Source organism: Nelusetta ayraudi, unplaced genomic scaffold (genome assembly GCF_046127955.1).
Source record: "Nelusetta ayraudi isolate G7.1 ecotype Tasmania unplaced genomic scaffold, CSIRO-AGI_Nayr_v1 ptg000042l, whole genome shotgun sequence".
Taxonomy (NCBI): Eukaryota; Metazoa; Chordata; class Actinopteri; order Tetraodontiformes; family Monacanthidae; genus Nelusetta; species Nelusetta ayraudi.
This window is the reverse complement of record NW_027466092.1, coordinates 7,796,005-7,820,692: the sequence shown is the minus strand read 5'-3', so window position 1 is coordinate 7,820,692 and position 24,688 is coordinate 7,796,005. Positions and strand designations below refer to the sequence as shown.

Sequence of the window (24,688 nt, the reverse complement as noted above, 5' to 3'; positions counted from 1 at the left end):
AGTATGCAAATTGTTTCTAATGACTTGCAGATTATGTCATTTTACTTTATTGCATTTGGGGCTGGTGAAAAAGGTATTTTTAGTGAGAATAAAAAATAAAAAAAACAACAACCAAAATAAGGGTTGGCTCCAACATGAGACCGTTTCTATTCTTGCATCAGTGGCTCAGCATCTATCTGTGCTTCTATCCATCCGTCCTGTCCAGACCCCATTTACAGCCTCTGAGTCAATCCATCTCCTTCTGTTTGCCGCCTATGGTCTCCCTCTCTGACTCACCCTCCACTCATCCCTCCCCCTTTTCTCCCTCCTTGTATCTAATCCCTGTCCACATGCACTGCTGCTGCGGCTCCAGCCTTCTTCAAGGCAGGGCATAAAACAAGCAAGAGGCAAGAGGACAAGGGAGAGAGAGGGGGAAAAAAGGAGGTAAAACAAACTGATGATGGCCGGTCAGGGAAAGGAGGGCGATAAAGTGGGCTAAGACAGAGGCTTGATGAGACGGAGAGGTTGCGTCACAGCTTCAATCAGATATAGAGGAGTGAGGGGAGGGAGAGGATTGATGGCTTTAGGAGGCACGGAGCCATAAAGAGGCCGGGGTCTATTAAAAGTGGAGTGTCGTGGTGTACACGGGTGCAGTGTTGATTTAAATTAAAGTTTAGCTTTGTGTGTGTGTGTGTGTGTGTGTGTGTGTGTGTGTGTGTGTGTGTGTGTGTGTGTGTGTGTGTGTGTCTATACACGTCTCTGCTCTGAAAGAAGCGTGCCTGTGATAAATCTATTCGCACTTGTTCAAGTCGCTCCTTTTATGTTTCAAATAGGTTTTAAGTGACGATTCCACATCTTACGATGCAATTGCTTTTCTGTGAATTCTTTGTGTCTCACAAGAGGGTGGCATACAAATAACACAAGGTAATGTGACAGGTAGTCTAGATGCCTTGGATGTCATTTTCAGGGGCTCTCGTTGCTTTCATCTTTACAAAACAGTCAGTGATTTAGATAAAACAACACGTGCAGGAGAAGCCAGAGCGAGACGAGCGGGGTGCTGAAGGAGCCGTGCAGCAACACAGAGTGGCTGCCTGCCAGCTGACCGCAGCTCGGACTCCATTTCATCCACCAGTGACGATTCCAGGAAGAGTAATGACTGTGTTTACATTCTAACTGTACTCCGCCAAGCAGTTCTCTCTCTCTCATTAGGCTTTTATTTTGAATAAACAATTTGCACGGGCCTGCAAATCTCACAATACAAACAACTCATCCATCACAATCCTGCTGAAAATTAATCAACAAGTTTAAAATGAAGGGAGCTAAGTGGAAGACTGCACTATTTCTTTACGTTGCTTTAAATAAATTCCCATTGATGATTGTGTACACTGTTTTTCCCAGAGTCTCACTCACGATTATCGCTAACTCTGTCGTTCCTCTCTACTATATGGAGCATTTTATTGTCTATCAGCTAATTGGTTTTGGTTTTACTGCCAGCAACTGTTTCACTATTACAAAACACAGCTTTGCCACAAAACTGCTAAGCATCAAATGCTGGCGAACAAGAATTTAGAAGTTACATAACAAGACACAACCTATAGAAAATTGTTGAGTTGTGAAAAAGGGATAGATTGCCAAATCACGCAATAAGACAATTTAAATTAACCAAATGGATGATTTGTTTGTTATAATAATTATTAACGACCGAAAAAAGACAATAACAGTAAATGATCTCATTATAACAAATTGTTTGCCATTTATCGCCCAGGAATTTAAAAAAAAGATGACGTTCTTTCCTTTTTTGTCCATCAGACTAAACTACAATCAAATTACCGCAGTCACAGCCCCTCGAATGTTTGTTGGCAATAACAGCCATCCGCTGTCCTCACCGGTGTCTGCCCTTTAGCGCCTAGCGATGCCTAGCCAACCTTCGCTACCATCCCCCGCCCTACTCATATACTCCCCCATCATCCCCAAGGGTTCGCTCTGCTGATGGTAAGCCCGGTTAATATCTGTTTATCTCTCTCGCACACCGCTCACGGACACGGGGACTATTGGTAATATGTGGCCGAGAAGATGCTGAGTCAGGAGAACAAGAAGACGGAGAGGAAGGGAGAATTGAGCACCTGACACTGACAAGGGATGGAAGAAGCCTTTTCTGTTTCAGTCTGAGCTCTTAGCCCGGAAAAAAAAAAGTTTCTCTCTCAGATTTGGATGTAATTGAAAAGTCACTCTGACATGCAAGATACAGCGTCTGGGGAGGAGTGAGTAATTAAAATGACTCACTGACAGAGCGCTCTAACAGAGCCGTAAAATTGATATTAACATAATATAAAGGCTTAGAGATTAGCCGTATAAAAATAAAATCATTGATCTGAGACATTTTTTCCCAAGGAAAATATTTTCAAAATATTCCCAAAACTAGGTTTTAAGAAAGTATGAAAACAACAACACCTTTTCAATATTTCAGAACGAAACCTGTACTTGGGCATTGGGCTGTAAAACAAGGGAATCATAAAAATGATTGCTTGAACTGTTAAACGGGTAGAAAGGATGACAGCGGAATTAAACAAAAGGACTACAGCATGTAAAATTAGTCAATTATTCAACAAAAAATGGGAAAAGCCCTTTAAATCATAGAACACATTCAAAGAAGCCAGACGTTTGAACATATTGCCCACATTAAAAAAAAAACTTTTGGTACTAATAATTTTGGTCTTGAGTTTTATTCATTAGGTTTCCCTGATTGAGGCAACTAACTACCCAATGAAAGTTGAATAAATAAGTCACACTGTCACATACTACTTTAATCAATTCCACAAACTTGCTCCTGGTACAGACAGGTCAAATTAAACTTGCTTGAAGACACTGAATAAAGGTACTTGCATGTTTAGGAAATAGTGGAAAATCAATGAGCGCACCAGTCGAATTGTTGCCAGATTTCTTGACTGCTGCTCTGATTCGACCCATTTTCTTCAGACTGCATTTCCGCTCTGCTAATTTAGCAAAGGACGGCTCTGGACAGCTCAAAGATTTTTAACAATAGGTTTACATCTGGTATTACTGAGCCCCATCAACCTGAAGAGCCGAACCTCTGCCCACCAGCCACTCGGCCTCCTCTTCACTGGTCCCAGACGGCGGTCCGCCGCGGCCGAGGGGGCTACTACAAGTGTCATTATCATCTCAACACAAGGAGGTAAACGTCCGCTTCCTCCTAATCAACTGGGGGCCATCTTGATTTGGAGCTTCAGCGACTCTTTTCTCTGGTACTTGTGTGTCGACAGGTTTGGCGTTTAGTGTGTGTTTGTGTGTTGCCTTTGGGAGTGTCTGCGTTTTAGTCTTTGTGCAGGTATCGATACGGCCACGAATGCTTGCCATGCTGCCATGCGATAGCGATTCTGTGAAGGCTTGCTGGATCTATTTGTCAATGCGTATGGACACTTGTCTCGTGCACGTGATCTGACATGACCTCCAGGGGACTCCTGCACTCACCAAAACTGCAAACTGCAGGAGCTGAGAAGCAGAGCCGAGCAAAGCTTTGCTTCGTGAAGAATTGGAACAGGGAGTTTGTTTTTTTGGTCTCCGGGATGGTACTTCAGACAAACTTTGCAGACGTGTTTTTCAGAGGCCTGTTTTTCTTTTCTGAAATTAGATATCATGGAGTTCTTTGCACATGTCCGTACACATGGAAGAAAGAAACAGCCTACGCTCTGCTCTCTTCTCATGTTGTTTCTGTCCTTACATAACTGCTTTCTCTGGAGTTTTCTGTCTCCATGCTGTGGGATGCTGTGGGCGCCAGGGTGCCGGTGACCCCCCAAGAGAGACTCCTCCTAAAGCCATCAAAAAAAGAACACTGCCCAATCATTATAATCAGAGTTACAGAGGGTTTGCCTTTTGCAAAGAAAGAGGACAATTAATACTGGGGTAATAAAAAGGGTAATGAGGTAGGTCTGCCTGACGAGAGAGGCCATAATGCAGCATGTTTTTTCCCATTTTTGGATGCTAAATCATCAAAAGGTTGAAATATTTTATGGTATGAAATTTGACTCACTAATTACCATATGCCATTGTCTAACCCCCACCTCCACCAATTAAGCTTTTAAACAGCATTGTATTCTCATTCTACTATTATAAAACAATACTAGATGACACTTGTGTTTATACTAAACTACCTAATGTGTCTCAATATGGTTTTATGAACCCTGCAAAGCTGGCACAAACAATAAATGATTGTGTTTTCTTGCTGTGTTAAATGTTATTCAACATGGTGTTTACCAGTTTGGAAAGCAGCATTCTGTAGCAGATTAGTAGTGCCAGTAGTACCACATTATATCTAGCATTGTCTCAATAATTCCAGCACATAATAATCATAATAAATAAAAAGTTATTGTAAAAATTACTTAAGTACTCACTCCTCTATTCTGCACATTCCTAAATAGAAGACAGAAAATTTTGCAAATTCCAAGAGATACGTCATTGCTAAGTGTCACAATTTCAGTTTGGTCACAATATGGCTGTATGTTCACAAGATAGTGGTAATTTTGTGTTCAGACTGGGAACATTTCAATCTCAAATCTATTACCAAGTCTGATCCTTTGGTAAACTGCAAAACCCCCGAGACGGCTGGCGGTGCGTTCCCTCTAAGGGTCTAGCAGATCGGCTGATTGGCACACGTAATGAGTCTAATTGCTTGAACCCCATTGGCCGAAGCTCTCCCGACACGTCAGTTCCCTATCGACTGCCGGCACCTCCTCCTCGTCGACGCCTCCACGGGCCCAAAATGACAAATTCTCGGATGGCTGACACGCTTAGCTGGGAGGGATCATTTACAAAATTAAACTGTCACTTTTGCAGGGAGTAAGGAGCAGGAGATGGACGGAGGTAGAGGGGGACAGATAACAGCATCCCCTTCTTGGCAGTCACTTAACTCGCAGATGAAACGTGCCTTTCCATCAGACAGCTCCCACACATGTGCACGTGTTCGCACTGGAGTTGAAAGAGGATAATCGCAAGACAGATGTGCATCTGCCGTGCGTTTTCTTCAGTGTCACTGTCGACGTTTGACATCCATAAACCTGACAGTACCTGAACATCACACACTGGCGCAGAAGGACAATACAAACGGTGTGATGACAAGGATTATCTCAAATAAAAGAGGATGTTACGTTTCATCAACACAAGGGAGGTATCGATACCGCCGGGGACATATGATGGACTCAAATGCTAGGTCTCAGCGACAAACAAAGTATGGCTGTTCAGTTTAAGTAAAATGGGGTAGAGGACAATGGGAAGCACAGTTTTAGTACCGTGCGTAAATTTGATGACAAAATTACAAAATTTGCGAAGTTATGGTCGCTGGAGGGGGTTTTATATCTGACATGACCAAGAAAACCCTGCATGCAGAAATGTAGAAATGAATACACACATAAAGCACTTTTAGCACACATGGAAATGTTCAAAATTCAACTGCAATCTGACCTCGCATTCAGTCACAGCAACTTGGTTTTTAAGGATGATACTGAGTAATACTAAACTTTAAGATACCAATGTCATTCACTTTACGTATATGCTAGGGATTTCCCCATTTCAAAAAGGTAGTCGTTACAATATTCGATTAAAGCAACCAATGATGATGATTGATTAATACGTTTTCCTCTCGAATAAACTGGAATTACCACCACCTTGGTATGAAATTAAGGAAGTGTTTCGACGGCAATGTTGACTCCCAATGTTGAGGGCATTTTCAAAATGTTTGGCGGGAAAAATTGGGGTTACAGCTTAGTTATTTTTATAGGTTAGTAACAATTAGTAACTAACTAGTCAATGCAAATAAATTAAAAGCATCCAATTTCTTTATCACAGAAAAGACTACAAGTTACTATGACCAATTCACACTGACATTTTAGTAATTAGTGCAACCACATTGATAACACCTGGAGGATAATAAAATATAAATGAAAACCTGGGGCAGTTTTAACTCCTACGACAAGGTTTGGGGGCATTCTTGGCTAAACTGGGAGCCAAATGGATCTTGCCCATGGCCCCTGCCACAGACAGTAAATATTAACTCCCGCAAAGTTGGTTAGTCAACAGCTCTGATAACTCTCCAGACAATAGATGCACCTGCTTGTTGTTGCCAAAGGCCAATACTGACCTTGTGATATAGCAATATCAAATCACTCACCTGTTGTTATGCATGCATTAGTTTTTGCAGTGACAAATTCCTGAGCTGCAGGCTTGTGACACCCCTGCCAAGATCATTGCAGGAAAAATAATGGACATTGACATGGTGCAACATTTAAAGCAGTTTCTCTCTAAATCATGTTCCAAGAAACAAAATATGTATGTTACAAGACAAGACATGCTTTTACAGCATGGACGTGTCATTGCAAAACTGCACATCTTCTCATAAAAGAAGATTACAATTTCCATGTAGTTTCTTATCTACAAATGATATGGACAATGGCTATTACATCATAGTTCAGAGAAAAGGTCCCATCACTTTTTTTTTTAGAAGAAAAGAGCTGCTTTCAAACATTTTTTTGGCCAAACCTTTAATTTAGTATCTGGATCGCAAAGCTCCTTTTGGTGCCAAGACACATCTTTAAGTGCTTTTATTCCAGCAGCAGAAAGGTCAAAGATGCATCTTAACAAATCCATCAAAGTAACAGTATACTGGCAAAACAATTAAATGAACTGTAAATACAGCAAGAGTATTTTGTCCTTCAGTGTTTTGCTCCTGACTTTTCCAGCAACATCTCTATATAGAATGCACTTAGTGTGTGTGTGTGTGTGTGTGTGTGTGTGTGTGTGTGTGTGTGTGTGCCCAGCAGTAATCATACAGTTGTGTTTATATGCTTACTAAGGGCACTTCACTTTCGCTGCGGTTGCATACCTTCCTACCAACCAAAATATATGCTCACCTATCTTTCCTACCAGATCGGGCTGCCATATCTCTCTTTCTCGTTCTTGCTTCACCCGCCGCTGCAAAGATGCAACAACAGCCTGTGCAGTTAACAAGCTGCATATCAATTCAGAAGCGCACACCCGCTCGCATCCGAATTCAACACGCACGAACGTCAACGTGCGCCTGAAGCCACTGGCCAAACAGCGCGTACCAACACATCCCCTCTTAACCGCCTCGGTTCTCAAAGCCGTAACAAGTGATGGACAGTTTTATGCCCCTATTTCAATGGAGAGCTTCGGACTGTAATTGGGAAAATAAACAAATAAAAATAAATAAATAAAACTTACAACAGTGCAAGGGTCATGTTTGCAAAGTGACCTCCATAAAGAATAGCAATGATCTTGTATGTTAGACTGTTTCTTTATGGTCCTCTTAAAGTCTCAAATTTGACACGTTCACAAAAATAATAGCCCTAAATTTACAGATTTGCCGCGGCAGATGGAAGGCGGTGCTGTGTGACGTGGGCGCACTCAAGGGCGATGCTGGAGTCGGGCTGTAAACCGCCGAGCACAACTCGTAAACAACAAGGCAACTCAGGAGCAGACAGGACCCCAATCAAATCAATGCAGGTTCAACATCCACTGCCCCCTGTGCGTGTGGGTGTGGGTGTGGGTGTGCGTGTGCGCGTGCGTGTGCGATCAGTGGATCAATCAGCGGTGGAAAGAGGTTGATAGAATAATGACCCGTCCACCGTTTTCATCAACGGCCTTTCCTTTCTGTTTGTCGCCCTACCGATGTACAGCTTGGCAGGCTGTCGGCCTGAAGAGAGATATGCAGGAGCTGCACTCAGTTGGCCGAGTTGCAATTGTTATCTAAGCATAGGTGTCGCTGGATCTATTCGGGGCAGTTTGGCGATCACCATCGCGACGCCAAGTTTGTCAATCCTCAAATGTATTTTCAACCTGCTGATTTCTGCGCTAAGTCTCCCTCGCAAAGAGTCGAAAACCTCCTCAGATGAAGCAAAAAAAAGGAATCTTTGCAGGTGAGATGATTTTTTTCTTAAAGTTTAGCATTTCCTTTGCCAGGCTTCAAAGTGTGTACAAAAACAAGGTGACGGAAACCAACCTAGTCATCCCGCGGCGTCACACAATGCAAGAAAAAGCCCTCTCGGTTGGATCTAATCTCACCCCCTCTCCCATCCCCTCGCCGTCTCCTCGCTGATCTACCATTTCTATTTTGTTGCCAATCTCCCCTCCTTCCAACTTTTTATTTTTCATAAGATTCCCTTTTCAGGCTGCTCCACCGCTGAAACCCCTGGTTCCAATAATTCACAGAGGATTTTCTTTGATGCATCATTCATGGTTTTGTTCCCTAATGCACTCCATCTCCCTTCTTTTCCCTCCCTTCACAGCCACACCATCAAATCTTCATCATCGGCTTTTATGTGGTGTTGCAGCCTCAACCCCTGCCGCCCCTTGTCTTGTCTTGGTTTCTCTTGCTGCTATCTACTTTTTGCTCCATTCTAATTTTATCCTCTGGCCTCTTACTTCCGACCAGCTCTTTCAGAGCATTCTTTTATGCACCCACTCTGCTATATCCCTCTCATTCCCTTTTCCATTACTATCACTCCCCCCCCCCCTATTCTCTCCCCCATTCAGCCCCTCCTTCCCTTCTCCCCCCCACGTGACCATCCTATTTTTCCTCTTCTCTCTCTCTCTCTCTTTCTCCCTCTGTGCTTCCCTGAGGTGAGTGACTGAGTGCTAACGTCCAGGTCTCAGTAATGGGATAATCCTTTGCATCCGAGCGACAGCATCAGTCAAGCTCCATGTCACCCACTAAAAGCCGACCGTATCATTGGAATAGGCGTCTAATCTGCGCATCGCACGTCGTTGACATGCATAAATGTACACACGCATCTGCGCATGCAGTCCAGGTGTCTTGTCTTTGAAGACCAGCCACGCTCGAGAACGCGCTTTGTTCCTTATCAGCCGGGTGCTGCGAATCGCAATGTTCACGCGCTGCATTCAGCTGCAGATAAACATGTAGCCTATAGGATGTTTACTTCCACTTATGTGCAGTTGGGGAAAAAAAATGTATACCACACAATGTGACGGAGCAAAATGTGCCTACTGAAAATAGGTTGATAACCAGCTGTTTAAATCAGTGTCGTAACAGTCTTTAAGCGTAAGACAGACGCAATTTGCACAGCGTCTGCACAGATAAAACAGTAAGTATTCTGCTTTTTTTTTTTGCGAATTTAAACAAGAACATGAACCCAAAACCCCACATGGGAGCATAAGCATGTGCACACAACCCTAAATCCTGCAAGAGTCACAACATCTGGGTAGGTGAATGGGAGAATCGCCTGGGGAGCGGTGATGTCTTGCTTGGAGTGTCTGTGTCCACCTGTGCACAGGAAGAGCTGAAAAAATATAATCTCTCTGCAACACCTGCCTGGCCTGGAGCCTGCCAACACAAATAGGAGCGGCACTGGAGGGATGAAGATGAGGGTAAATGGATCAGAAAGTTTAACAGAAGCCTAAGTCATTGTGAATGCATTTAAATGCATACATTATGTAGCACTGACTGCCTGCATACACCAGGGAATTGTGATTGGCGTGGAGCTGATCCATTTATTGAGGATGGAAATGTGTATAAAATAGTCGTTAATGTCAAATCAACCAATCCAGAGAAAACCATTCATCAATGTAATTATAGTTAAAAATGTCCTCTAACCTGCTCTATTATTTCTGTCAAGGTCATGCTTTTTAGAGATTCAATCTCCAGTTAGCGAATGCCACATTTTGAAATGAATGATTATATATATATATATATATATATATATATATATATATATATATATATATATATATATATATATATATATATATATATATATGTATATATACATATATATATATGTATATATATATATATATATATATATATATATATATATATATATATAAATATATACATATATATATATATATATATATATATAAATATATACATATATATATATATATATATATACATATATATATATATATATATATATATATATACATACATGCAACAAAGACTTATGGTCTTGTTGATCGCGCTGGCAGAAGGCTTGAAAATTGTCAGCGTGTTTGACAAGAAAAGATCGTGACACACTGATGTTCCTCCCCTCACAGAGCTTAGCTGGATCGTTTATGAGCCGTGAGGAGTGAGTGTATGATGCGAGAGCCATTTGTGTATGTATGTATGTGTCGTATAGCAGGTATATGACATGTGTAGAGTAATTTGATCATACAATATTTCAATACAGTTTGCGCGTGAGTGCATTTAATATGTGCAGCGTGTGTGGGCTCATGTGTCTGAATGCATTTCCAGTACATTTCCTTTCAAAAATTCTCAATTGATCCTGCCTGCCGCAAAGGTGTGCAGCTGTGCAGAGTGCGCAAACGGCCATCAGTGTGTGTTCAAATAAATCTTGCTATCTTTGCTCCCAAAAAGGGGCCACGCGGAAGTGCTGAGATTGCTGGGCTGCGCCGTGGAGGAGCGTGAAGCATCCACTAGCTGTTTTTCTTTGCCAATTATGTTTGCGTGCAAACCTGTGACAGATGCCGAGTGTGGCGCACACACATATGTAGCCCACACGAATGCAAATCCGTCCCATGACTGAATCAAATTTTAAATCTAATGCCTCATTTTTGCTTCTCTTTGCTCGATGCTATCCTGTATTTTTCAGTGTGGCCAAACCTCTTTGTGTGTGCCCGGTGCTGTGCTTGTCATCCATAATGGGATGCAAAGATCCGATAACAGTCCTGCACCATGGCAGCTATTCCATCACAGACACGGACAGCCGAGTGAATGATGATTCCTACTTTGTTCCAAGGTCTGTACCCATCACACATCAGTTAGCGGTGGCATGACGGAGGGGATGTTGTTTTTGATTTAGTGTGACAGGTGGCATGGAGGTAGAAGTTGAGCTAAACTCTTAAACTACTGCTGGTACCGAAACGAAACTCTTGGTACTTTTAAAGTTGCACATAAATAAAATAAAATAAAAAGAGCAGGATCAAATTGAAAAAGAAAATATATAAGAAAATAGTGCAACGAGGTGGTCTCAGACATTTCAGAAATTCATATCCTGACATATACAGGGTACAAGAGGGAGCTACAAAGATAGACACTGCAGTGATAAGTGCCCTTCCCTCAGGTCTGATAGGAATTACTTGCAGCTGCGGTTTTGAGCCAGCCGAAATGACATTTATGATCATGACTGAATGCAAGTCATAATTTACAAGTACTTCACCGCTTCCATTTTGAGGATGAGGGTGGGGATTAAGGTTCAGTAGGTGCCAAAGTTCGGCTTTTAAAAATCCACGCATGTTACACAAGGTAGCCAAGATATGAAAAGGATCTTCTTCCAGTGCTTACACAATGAATTTCCATAAAGCCTTTTAAATCGCATTTGGAACATATATGCATCTGAAAACTTATTGAAAGAGGAACATTTGAAATAAAAAAAAAAAAAAGTTCTAATCTGCAAAATAGTGTGCTCTTTTGAGTTGTTTTTTGTCTTTCATAGCTGGTGCGCAAAATGTTGAACGGGAATAGGTTTGCTGAATAAACTCTGACTTAGCAACTACACGACTCACTTGGCCAATGAGCCATTTCTGTTGTTTGCATCTAAGAGGAGTAATTCTTATAGCCAACGGCAGCTGACCCATGAGCATATTTGCATAATGTCTGATTGACAGTAATTCCTGAAATCCTCTCTCCATTCCTCTACATCTTCTGGTAGCCTACATGACACCTGCCTATAAGGCAGCTACATTTTACAAGACCTAATTAATTCACAAATTCAAATCCCTTAATGGAAATGCAGACTTAATTTTTTTAAGCGTCAGCAGATTGATTCAGAACAATTCATCTATTTCATTGCACTACAAAGCAAATGAGTCCAGGTTTCAAAGCACCTTGAGTTAAAGATAAAACTTCCTTACACAACATTTCCAATGGAGCAGAGTAAATGCGTTATTGAAAAGCCTCTAAAATGTGTCAAGAGAACTTGCAACCTCTCTTACCAAACAATATACTTTTCCTGGTGCAGCATTGTGGTAATAAACTCTTAACACCACACTTAAATAAATAAATGTTTGGCACCGAAAGTTGTGTAGTAAAATATGGGAATGTTGCATACACTATTGCACTGCAGAGATATAAATCTGTGTAGCAAATGCTTTTCTATTTCAAAGCCAGACCACACAAGCTCTGAATAATCAGAGCTCCAACTGACTGCCATCTCAGTCAAACATGATTGTAAGTAAGATGGTTTTTTTGTCTAACTATGCAAAAGCAATGAAGACTTTGTGGCTGATTTCTCTGTAGTCCCCTTGTACTCTCGGGATAGAGCTGAGATTGTGATTAATTCTTGGACCTTCCTCTCCAGCCCAGCACTGTGTGGCAGTATTATCACCAACCTTGAGTTGTAAAACCACTGGGAACTATTCCACTGAGAGACAGCAGAGTAAAATGTGTACTCCACCTAGCTTTGACACCAACATCCCTATCTGCACTGACTGACCTTGAAATCTGAAAAGCGTTGAAACTGTTCCCCAGAGAAAAGACACAGGAGCGAGAGGGGGCGCTGTGGCTGTTGCAATTATTACTAAAAACATACCTACTTTTGTCATGTAGCTGTGGAAGAGTCAAATGTGCCCGAGGCAAGAAAACCTGTGCGTGTGTGTGTCCGTGTGCGTGTGCGGCCTTTTCTGTGGATGTGTGCGTGACTGGGTGAGCAGTGAGAGCCACTTAAGTGTACAGGAGTTGACAGTCTTGCAGCGTACGACACAATGTCTCCAGACAACAAAATGAGGGCAGCTCACCTCCACAGTGCTTCAACCTCTCAAACCAAGCAGGTAATAAAAGCTACTGTGGTCTCGCATTCACTTTATACACAAAGTCTGACAGACACATCTAGAAGGTGACAAAATGGGACATGGGAATGTGGACAGATACACATATCAACAGATTACGTGAAGACCCCATACCAAAGCTGTACTCGTCATACCTCGCAAAACCTCTCTTATATTTTAATAATGTCCTTGTAGATAAAGCAGTACAACAAAGCATCACAGTTCTATAAAAAGAAGCGAGCAAAGATATGGCACCTGATTGGCTTTTTTTGTTCTTGCCTCTGGTGCTAATGAGATAAAAAAAAAAAAAAAATGTTGGTTAAAGCCTCACAGTGTTCAGGACTCAAAGAGACAAAGAGGGAACTTGGCTCACTTTGCCAGTTGTATATTTCCCTTGAGTCCAGATCACCCGGGCTCCATCATGGCAAATCTGCTAATGCTACGCTGCTATGCTCTTTTCTGTAGAGGTTTCTCTTATGTAAAAAAGACAAGCATACATGCAAATAGATATCTGCTGCTAAAGTGCATGACTAGTGCAGATCAACTTCTAACTAATATATTATGTAAAAACCTGTTGCCTTTAGTCCAGTAAAAAATACATTTTAGGGCTAAAAGACGGAAGGTACAGTGAATGAAGGGGACAAACAATGGAACAGGTTGTGGTGAAGGCTCGGGGGAGAGCGGAACCCATTGGGAGATTACATGCAAATCGAAAAAAACGGGGGCATTAGAGGAAGGAACAGAAATTAAAGAAAGAGGCAACAGGATGTTAAGGAGGAGTTTGTTGGATGGGCCCCCCTTCCATAATGAGCTCATAGATCCTTCTAATTGGGCAAATCCCAGAGCAGGCACCGGGCACCATGCTCTAGAGAACAGGTCAGACAGAGAGCAAGAGAGGGAGAACGAGAGAGACGGAAGGAAGCGGGGAACATTTGCAGGCACAAGGGGGGTTGCCATGAAAAGGTTGAGCTGTTTAGAGTCTAATGACGTTTTTGAGGGGTGGGGGTAGACAAGAGCAGCATTGACCTCAACCCAAATTCATGCTCCCTACTTGACTTGCAGTAATTCCTCCCCACTTTCACGCTCTCCAGTTTTTATTAGTCCAAAATAAATCTAAAAGTCACTGACGGATGGACACATGGGGAAAAAAAACCCTATTGGACCTTGGTTGACAATTATATTGAGGCTGAGATTGGTCCGGTGTACATGGCTGAAACTGCGGGGTCAGAGGACAAACAGCTTTGGGTAAAGGGTGTGAGAAAACGGGAGCAGGCTACATAAAGGGCCTCTCCAGTGTACTAATTTATGAGCATCCTGATCAATGGGTTAATGGAGTGAAGAGGGGAGAAAATGGAGAGGGCATGGACTTGTCTAAATAGCCAGTGACTAAGAAGAAAGGGGGAGGGATGGATCTGCAAATGGATGGAGGGTTGCAGGGTGACAAGAGGAGAGGTTACAATCTGGAGTCAAATTCACTTGTGTACTTAACTTAATTGACTGGGGCCATCCGATAATTTCGTCTGGCTTCATGTCAGTGATGGTTATGAATTGGCTCACCTGCTTGAATCAATAGCACACCACCTCGTCTGGATTTGTCAAAGTCTTGCAAAATAAGATGTCATGAGAACAATCCATGGAGCAGTCTTGGAGAGACCTTTGGAAAATCAATCCAGATATTTACTGTCAGCAGGATCATGGATGGAGGAATGGCACATGCGTACATATCAACCCTCTGCAACATGTGAAATTTGATGTCCGTTTCCCCAGCAAGAAAGGAAAAAAGAGAGAATTTTAATCTTCACAAAAGAAGAGCATTTAATGGGAGGTGGGAGGGGGCTGAACAAGGCCAGGAAAGCTGCTGACTCGCTGCCTTTCCTAACACTGCCCCCGTTTCTTACTCCCCATCATACATCCGTTTCTCTGGAGTTTAAACCCTAATGGAAGGAGATTGTTTCATCTCGTCGCCAAGGGAGCACTGGGTGCCCCCCCACCCCACATCCCTAAGCCTTTGTGTTTTTGCAGAAACACCCACACCTCCACATCCTGCCATCGAAAAAGCAGCGCACACACAAGCATGTACCCCCACACACCCACCCCCAACAACCAATTAGCTTGTAGCTCTAGCATGTGAGCAAGGTTACACTGCCTTTCCCTGACTAATTAAGGTGACAAGCCCCAAACATTTCATCTTCCCATCTGAAAACATTTTTTTTACACAAAATCTCCATCCTTATACTCAACATTGTTTTCGTTCCATTCCTCACACCTTCCTAACCGTGAGATAGGACAAATGAAGGACACTGTTCAGAGAAGATGAGTCATTTTTAGACTCTGGATGCTGCATCCTGACTGAACCTGAAATATGTGCTCAATAAAAGTGGGTACAATTACACTCTAGGTTCTAGTAATGTAGAAGAATACCTGTATGAGTAGATAAAAAAAAAAGCAATAGCTAATCATGTGTTTCCTTTTTTCCCCGCGGAGTGACAAACACATATTAGAAATTTGTCCGCTTTATCCTACTACCTTTCCTGGTGAAGGAATTGTTTCAGCCTTGAGACAAAGTGTGTAGAGGCACAGACGGATGATGTTAACCAAAAGTCATTGTTCCCGCTGAAGCATGACAGATGCACATCCAGCCTCCTAAGTGAAAAAGGGAAGAGCTCCCTTGATTAAGAGTGAATCTGATGGGGAAAGCAGGCAAAATGATTGTGAGGCAATTGCTCTTTGGTGAGCACACAAAAGCGGCGCCTATCAATGCCGTGTGCAGGCAAAAATGAGCGTGATCATCCTCAAGGATAGTGTTTTCTTTGCTGATTGTGACATTAACGGTGATGATCATTGCCTGCTGGGCGTCAATGAGAGAGCAACATGTAACGCTGCCATTTTGCTGTTCATTCATCACTGTCATGCCTCCGTTTTTGTCCCTAAAACAGAAAAAACACACACACACACGCACAGAAATACACACTAGCACAGATCCGCACGTATCCGGAATCTAGTGCAGGCCTGTCAGGGAAGAGACATCCTAATTCACTATGTAAGAATAGGCTTACTCTTTTCATTAACATCCGCTGTCGCGACAGCTAAAGCCCGGCAGCCTAACAATGCATCAGCTAGAGCTCGACAGCACACACGGAAATGCTTGAAAAACCTGAATTTGTTACGGTTAGAAGGGTAGAGGCTCAGTTCTTCAGAGTAAAGTTGAAGAGGTTGACACGGCGGAGGTACACGCATGCGAGCGCCCACACAACACGCACAGCTCGCTGACAAATTTTGTTTGCGGCGAGTGGCGGGAAGTGACTGTGTGGCTGAAAAAAGCTCATCCAAAACTCCTCCGGGCACAACTCCGAACAGCAGTAGTGACTCCTGAGAGAGAGACAGCAGCGCCTGGTGACAGCTCGGGCTATGCCTTCAACCCAAACACGGGAACAAAGTCGTGTCTCTTTTTTTTTTCCGTCTTTTTTAAACAGGTGAGCATCAAATGGATAAAGAGCAGACCCAGATGACAGGACAGCCACTGGCTGCCATGGAAGCTCATTATGTTTGACTGTGGCTGTGCACTCTGTGAGCTGAATTATTTTGTGTTTCATAACAGCCCTTATCATAATACAGTGTCGCCACAGAGACAACACTTAGGCGTGTTGGCCAACAGCCGCTGCTGCTTCCTTTGTCCACATTACCATTCAACTGGTCTCCCACTACCTAGTCGTTAGGGCCCCAGCTGACAGCTCATACCAATATGTGCGGTGGTGTGTCAGCACATGCTAATGTGTCTGCAGGAGAAGGGAACTGGCAGCAATAAAGCACATGTTAGTCCGGCTGAACAGAGATGGAGCCAAACATCGTGGCGTTCATCTCACTTTTATTCTGTTTCTCTGCCGGCACACAGAGCTTTGTTACTTCTCTGCTCGTGTCATCCGTGGTCACTTGACTTGCAGAGCACATCCTCTCCTCCTCTCTCCCTGTGTGTCCTGGCTAAGAGGGCAGGCATTGCAGCTCTCCTACCTGCCTGTCTGTGGACCCCCAGACCCAGGGCTTGTTTGTGATGCCGGGTGTTTACTGTGAGCCACTTGCGAGCTAGGCGGCTGCTCCTGACCTTGAGATGCTCTCCGTGCCATAACTCAATGCTGCAATTGTATCTCTCTGCATCCGCATCGGTGGCAAAATGAAACAAAGCGCGGGACTGTAAAGAATAACAGCATTAATCCGCAAAGTTACGCTGCAATGAGATTTGTGTGTGAAATCCCCGCAGTATGAAAAGGATTGGATGGGTATTAAGGCCAAAAACAAAGCACGCAGGTAGAATTCCCTCGGATGCATGAGAGAAATCCAGGGAAGTCACTCAGGTTGTGGAAGGGATGAGCCGCGGCGCTCAGAGCAGCATGGATTCTGACCATCAGTCAATCTGATTGGCTGGAAAGCAGGATGTATTTAATCCCGGCTGTTGCTGACTCCAGTGCAGCTGATTCCATCAAATCTGTATCATACTTTCTAACCAGGACAGGCTATGCAATGTAAAGGCGGAAAATCCCAGTCTGGACTTGCGTCACATTTACAAATGGAATTATATGTTTAATAAAAAAAAAAAAAAAAAAAAAACACTCTGCTGGGGTTTTAATATTTGCGTTTTTTCAACTGTCAGAACACAATTCAAGCTGTATCCCTCGACTGCGCTGTCAAGCCTTGGCGGGAGCTGTTGAGAGCTGGCCTCCAGGCGTTCTGGGTGGTTTCTCAGTGTCTCTGTGACTTCCTTTAGCTGTTATCTCTTTGAAGAAAATAGAAGAAAATGTGCATTGATCTTGGCCAGTGGTCAGCCTGCATCTGGCAGGAGATGGGAAGGGTGTTGATATGAGGGCTGCTGCCGCTCGCTTGCAAGAGATTTAAGAGGCAAACATCAGATTTTTCCCAATCGAACTTTGTCAGAGTGTTTGACCTTGATCTCACCTTAACGAGGCCAACTGGGGACACCATAGGGCCGTTCGCCACAGGCTGACGGACAATGTGAGGGTTTGAAGATAAACCGGGGGGACAAGAACAGGATTCTTTTTGTGGGAGCGTAAGAGCAAACGATGCAGGGGAGAAACAATATACTAGGATGTAGAGGGAAATGCGGAGAGACAGACAGGTGAATGAGAACTGCCTTCAACTAAGTAATAGTTGTAACCTATTCACTTTGTTCAGCAGAAAGAAAAAAAATATATAATTCAACAGGCTGATACAAAGGAGCGCAGGGGTCCGCAGTGGGGAGGCCAACACTATAGAATAATCTTAAAAACGCACCGCTCAGTGGAAATGCACGAAGGAGGCAATCCAAAACAACAGAACAGAATCTTGAAAAGAAATCTTTATATTTAAGGATGCAAGAGCAATCGTCACAAAAGTCAACACTTGGGATGGGACTGCATGTGTCTGCAAATAATTGCCTTCCCGTTTTGCAAAGGCAAATTCCCGAGAGGCACATGCACAAAGTCATTCAGACATGCTTATTCCTGGCTTTTCTCATTTTCCCTGATTAATTCTGGTCCTCCAAATTTAAAAGTTAAAATGATTCATTGGAATTTAAATAAAGCCAGCAGTTAAATGTTTTGTCAGATTGCAGGACTAAGGTCAATGATGCACTAATGAGTTTGTAACACAATTCCCATCCCTTTTCTGGGTGTGTTGCAACATCACAGGACCTTAAAGTGTCCCTGAAATGCACGTGATTTTTCAATATATTTGCCCCTTTATGACCCTAAATCAAAATGTATAACTAATTTTTGCTTTTGCCTGTCTCTGTCAGTTTTATTGTAGTGATAGACTTGATGTTTCCTTGATTGGTCCCACTCAGATGCATAACAGAGCAGACAAATACCTTCTGGGCAAAAGAAATCAGTTTGAGGATTTGAAAATCTTTGCAGAAATTGGGCATCCATACTTCATGGCAATGACATAGGATCCTAAATTTCCATTGCGTATATTAGTCTAGCAAAAATGAGTGGAGAGGAGGATCCAGTTAATAAATGGATGGGAAATAAAGCCAATACAGGAGTCGTGCAGATGTGGCGGCCTACATCTCATACTAGCATGAGGAGTGGAAGTATATTCCCATTTTGAAAATCTTGTTGTAAATTACCAAGCTTGAAACAGGAAAGCAACATCTGCTGCAGTGCCATCCATTAATGACTCCACTTGTAGCAGGTATTCCAAGGATGGCATACTTTGTTTCTCCCATAAATATTCATGCAATGTGCGCACCGCTGCCTTTTCAAAACAAATCTGTATGACGTCTGCACACAATTATTCAATATTTCATCAAATATATAACTGCTAAATCCGGTCCCTCACTGACAAATGGAAAACACGCTTTCCCAGTTAGGGGAATGAGACGATGCAGCCGAGAAAACTCGTTTCAGAACCTTCAAAGACTGACACACATTGTTTCCATCCACCCCTCCTGGTAACAGTGGGGAGATTTGAGGAACAGTGCCTCCTTCAGGACCCACTTGCTCAGCCAGCCTTGGCTTGACTAATTGATCTCAACTTTGCAAAACAAACAGCTTATTTTACCAGCATTTGTCAGATGAGCCTCGCGTCAACATGTGAGCTGCTTTCATTCTCTGGATTTTTATTCATTTACCTTCTTCTTTTAACAGAGCTGACATCTCTTGCCCAAAATTAGCAGCACAGTCAGAAAACAACCCAGCACACTGAGTGGACAGGCTGTCACTGATGCATCCACAGTGAGTCGGGAAGTAAGAAAAGGAATGGTGTGATTGTGATGACTATTTTGAAAACAAGACTGACCAGCACTTCTTATCTGCATAGCAAGTCCAGCAGGAAGCCATCATTCCACTGAAGTATCCACTTGTACTATTTGTACTATTTGTTTGCAGCATCCTACACTAGAGGGAGGGTATGTAGTTGTGCCTTTATGCATCTAGCATGGATGAAATGGATACCAATGCTTAGAATTTCAAGGTATACTACAAGACTTTGTATTTAGAATATAAAAATGGAAACATAGTGTGGTAGGAGCCCTCATTTTGTGTGCAGCATTAATCGCAACATAACTACAGTTTCACATAGTCTTTAGGTTGTTTGCAAATTTTTTTAAAAAAAAGTGCATTTTTCACCCAAACATTTCAAAGTAACAGCTTTTAAGCTGAAGTTATAACACTATAAAACTTTGAATGGCAGATGTTAAATCAGTGCACAGTTGCCAAAAAAGGCAGGGAAGGGAAATAAAAACTCCTGCATGTCGGAAGTGTTTACTCCCTCCTGTCTTGTGCTGCTGTTGACATCAAGTGAATTAAGGTCTTGCCTAATCAAAGCGACAAAATGCTTTCCAAACTCATTTTTCTCACTCATTAATTGTTCTGTGTGCACATTACTGGCGTGCAGAAAAAACATCTGCAATCACTCTCGACACTGCAATACCATTGCCATCTTAAGCATCCCTAGATGTCTTCACAGGTCTTAAAAGTAACAGGTGAATTAAATTCATTCTGTTTTTCCTTACAAATTATCTTGTTGGTTCTTTTATTTCAGACATTGATTTTAAGGTTTTTCTTTACCTGACATGTTTTGGCCTGTTCTCCCACCTTCATCAGAGTGTCACATGATGTAGGTGTGTGACCCGTCCTTATCAGCTGGTGGTGGGTCGCGCATTCAATAAACACCAGCTGATAAAGACGAGTCACACACCAACATCACGTGACACTCTGATGAAGGTGGAAGAACGCGCTGAAATATATCAGGTAAAGAAAAGCCTGAAAATGTATGTCTGAGATGAAAGAACCAATGAGATAACAGGTCTTAAAACTTTCTTGCCCGCCACAACCGGGATGAATAGCAGCTCCTTAGCGACAACATCTATTTCGCAAAAGACAGTGGCACATTTTTCACCCTGCTCCTGTTAAAATGCTCCCTGCCGTCGGAAGAGGTGCCCCCTATCTGGCTACACGGACGGCTACGGCTGCCTAAAACCAGCCAGAGAAGCCCAGGCGGGCCAGGACTGAGCAGGGGAGAGGCGCAGATAAGAACAGAGGTCTTCTTGTCCCTGCTGAATTCTATCATCTAGCAGGCCCTGCCGATCCGAATGCCCCACAACAGCAGCCGCAGCATATAAATGCGCCCGCCCCATTCTTCATGCTGTGTGTGCAGCATGTATTTGTGTGTGTGGCTGGGAGCTTTTAGGAGAATATGCTCTCATGGCGAGAGCGTTTCCTGCCCCTTTTCAGCGACAAGACCACACCAAAATATGCTCTTATTAAGTTGAAGGGGGGTTCAACGTGTTGAAAGCAGTCTTTTGTGAGCGTGTGTGTGTGGGCGTTATTTTTTAAATTCAGTGTTAATCAAATTCCCCTTCCAAGCTGATACAATTCTTTCCTATATCAATACGCTACACAATTAGAGGACTAGGCTGGGATATGAGCAGTGCTGGGCGTCAAGCTTAGAATAAAATGCTTTATATCTGTCGTAGTCAGATAGAGTTAAGCCCGACTGAATAGGAGCCTCTGTCTCATTCCAGCAGAGGAGCCCCCAGTCCATGCTCTCATTAATGGAAACGAGGATGCTTCGCCTGTGTTGTTACAAAAAAGCAGCAATTTGTGGTGTGCATGAAGCACCTCTTTCACGTGTGTGTGTGTGTGTGTGTGTGTGTGTGTGTGTGTGTGTGTGTGTGTGCGTCAACAGAGTAAGAACTGTTGAAGCACATATTATTTTTAGACATCTATTTGAATGGGCTGTTGTTCAGCCTTACAAAAGCCAAAAGAATGGTTTTAAGAGTTATGCAGGCAAATGAAAAAAATAATATATTCCACAAATTAAATCAAACTTTTGTTTCCAACTATGCCTCTTATGATGATAGGATAACATATTCTCGTAAATTAGATGTCGATTAAAAGAAAAATATAGACCATGAGCTGCTGCGAGGTTTTTGATTGCCCACTTAAAAATTTCCCAGGGATGCCAACACTCGACGGGAATTCAGCGGTGCAGCCTCAATTCCAGCCTACCTGTTAATTTGTCACCCACTGATGCAGCTGTGGTTCCGGATCCCTCCGATGCCTTCTCCTGCGGTTCCGTCCTTGTCCCTCGTGTCCTCTTCGCCGACCCTGCCACCGCTGGCGGATATTTTTCAAGGCACAGAAACAAAAATAAAACAGTGGAGGGGGGGGGCGGGGGGGGCGCGAGATAAACCTTAAAAAATGAAAACGGAGTCCTTCCGGTTGCAGTGGTTCAGTTCAATCCAGCCGGGCCAGCAGGTGGGACTTCATGACTGGAGACGATCAAAGTGGATGTTGAATTAAAAGGAAAAAAACGGCCGCAACCGAAGAATGAAAGCGTTATACCGCATTCCACACAGCAGGTTAGTCTACTGTTTCCAATGCGAGCTGACACGCTCGGCTCGGTTTGACTCGGCTCGCCTCTACTCGATTTCAAGCGGGGGGGGGGGGGGAAGAAAAAGAAAAAGAAATGTAATTTTCCGGCACGGTTCGAATCAGGAAGGATGTCAGTTCTCAAAGACGCCGTCGTGCAGGACAAATCTGTGCGTGTTGAGTCGCCTGGGAAGTGTCAGTCACCTGTGCGAAAACAAATATTCGGCGGCGTTTTATTTTTTTGGGGAAAAAAGATGTTCAGCGATGTAAATCCGCATTAATCCCCCTCGAGGAGAGTTCCGACAACCCGCCCGGTCCAAGTGTTGCTCGGCTGTCGAGGCTCGGCTTGCCGTCGTCCGGTGGTCGAACCGCTGGGATGGGGATGCTGCCTCCCTCCGCTGCCTCCGCCGCCGTGTGGATGGATGCCGCGAATCAGCTCAGCTCGGCTCGGCTCGAGCCGTCGCGCACGTGCGCAACCTCGCGGGCACGGACGCACGCGCTCCTGCTCGCTCGCTCCCGGCGTGTGACGCGAGTCGCAATGTCCTCCCTAGCACGCCGGTCGCCCTGGCAACCGCTTTGCTCTGACCTCAATATGGTCCTTTTAAATACTAAAAAGGAGAAGAAAAAAAAAAAACTACAAATGCTTATTGCTAGTGTATCTTCCGCGCGCGCAAAAAACAGGTATTAATCCGCCGCTCCTGTTTTTGGTCGTGATTTGCCCGCTCTTCATCTTCTCCTGTGTGGAAATTAGTATTAGTGCTGAGGAGTTTCTTTTCGGTATCCCTCCTCCTCTTCCTCCTCCTCCTCCTCTTCCTCCTCCTCTCATCCGATCGCATCCAGCCGGGCAGATCCGCATCAGCGTGACGTCAGAGGGCGTTAAAGGGATACTAACCCGCTTTTTTCCGGCCCCCAGGTCCCTCCTCTCCTTCCCCCACTCCTTCTCCTCCGTCATCCGCTGCCTCAAAACACCTCTCCTCACCTCAGCTGCTCCCCCGCCACCTCCACATCCATCATATTTAGTTCATCCTCATCCACATGGTGAAACTGTCTATTCCTGCACCACTAATCCCTATAGGGGGATAACCATGTTAATCACGGAAGGGATAAATATCACGGGAGCACTTGGAGTGCCAAGTAGGGTATTAAATGAATTTCAGAGTGATATCACAGATGCTGAAATGATACGGCATACAATGAGATTATGGGGTAAAACGCTCGCCAGTCGTCGCTATCGCTGCAGCCCTCCCTCACTGTAAACGATCCTTGTTTTGAGATGTGCGAGTGTCGCGCAGGAACGTGGCCTTGGCTCACTTTAACATTTATTTTATGTGTGACTTCCAGAGGCAATAACCATCCGGCGACTGGCACGGCCAAGTCCCCGATCTCATCAATGCAGATGGTAACCGCTGTGTGGCGGGCGGCACCTGCTTCCCCTGGATGCCGGTGGCTGCCACATGTCTGTCTTATTACCGGGGTCATAACACAGCCAAACATCTGCCTCAGTCACTCCCCCGCTGCACGGCCATACATCTACAAACGGCGGCCCGCCACCTGTCACCCCACCACCGCCCACCCTCAGCCCACGCGGGTTAAAGTCTCCATGATTTAAAAGTTTTCTCGCCGCGTCGTTCCTCTCACTTTTTTGACGCTGCCATCCTTTAGACGCTTAACTGTAATGGATTCCGACCTCGGAGGTCGCGACTGAATGGTAGCCGGATCTCATCGGAGAGGAGATTTACCGCCTGACGTCCACGCGCCCGCCCGTGTTCATCCACTACCTAAACCCGGGGCTGGGGAAAACAGAGCGCCGCTCCGCTCATGTTCGGTGGGGCTGTTGAACCGGCCTGTCGTCAATCAGCCATAACATCGTGTCAGACCCGGCCGCGCTTTTTACCTCAAGACACATCGGGCAACCCAAGGGACATGGTGTAGGTATAGCGGGGCAGAGGGGAAGAGAGAGCGGGATCGCCACGGGGCTGCGGACTCTGCTATGGAGACAAATTGTCTTTGCCGGGAGATGTACTACATTCCCCCAGTGATGTCCCATCAGGCCAAGGTGAGGAGGTGCTGAGCCCAGTGTGCGACTCTCCGCGAACCCGGGGGGGCCGGTGGGGGTGATGTTGATGTCCTGCACCTGATAGACCCTACAGTCACGCATCAGCATTAATAGACCGCAAGAGAGCCCTGACAGGTATGCACACACGCACACACACACAGACACACAGACACACACACACACACACACACAACCCTATACTTGTGTCACACATGTCGTAGTCCCTGATGACGCCGCATGTGGATCAATGCCCCTTCGTGTCCCTGCAAACAAGGACACACAGCATTCATCACAGTGCTCAGACACCCACATGTGAGCTACACGGACACATACACACATACTCAGGTCATGTATGATGGATCGCAGGCGCCAGCAGAGAATTCTTACATGGTTTGGCAGTGTTTGATATGATTTTGCATCCTCACTTCTTGTGACATTTATTTGCATTGAGGCTGTTTTAAACTTGTGTGTG

The 24,688-nt window shown here is 44.2% G+C and overlaps 1 protein-coding gene across 3 annotated transcripts in view; it reads right to left on the bottom strand.

Moving 5' to 3' along the window:
- nlgn2a (neuroligin 2a) overlaps nt 1-22,120 on the bottom strand; it is a 165,510-nt gene extending 143,390 nt beyond the window's left edge. For all 3 annotated transcript variants that reach the window (XM_076034040.1, XM_076034038.1, XM_076034041.1), the window contains exon 1: nt 21,798-22,120. The gene's annotated coding sequence lies outside the window, so the exon portion shown is untranslated. The remainder of the gene's footprint in view (nt 1-21,797) is intronic.
- Nucleotides 22,121-24,688: the final 2,568 nt, after the last annotated feature.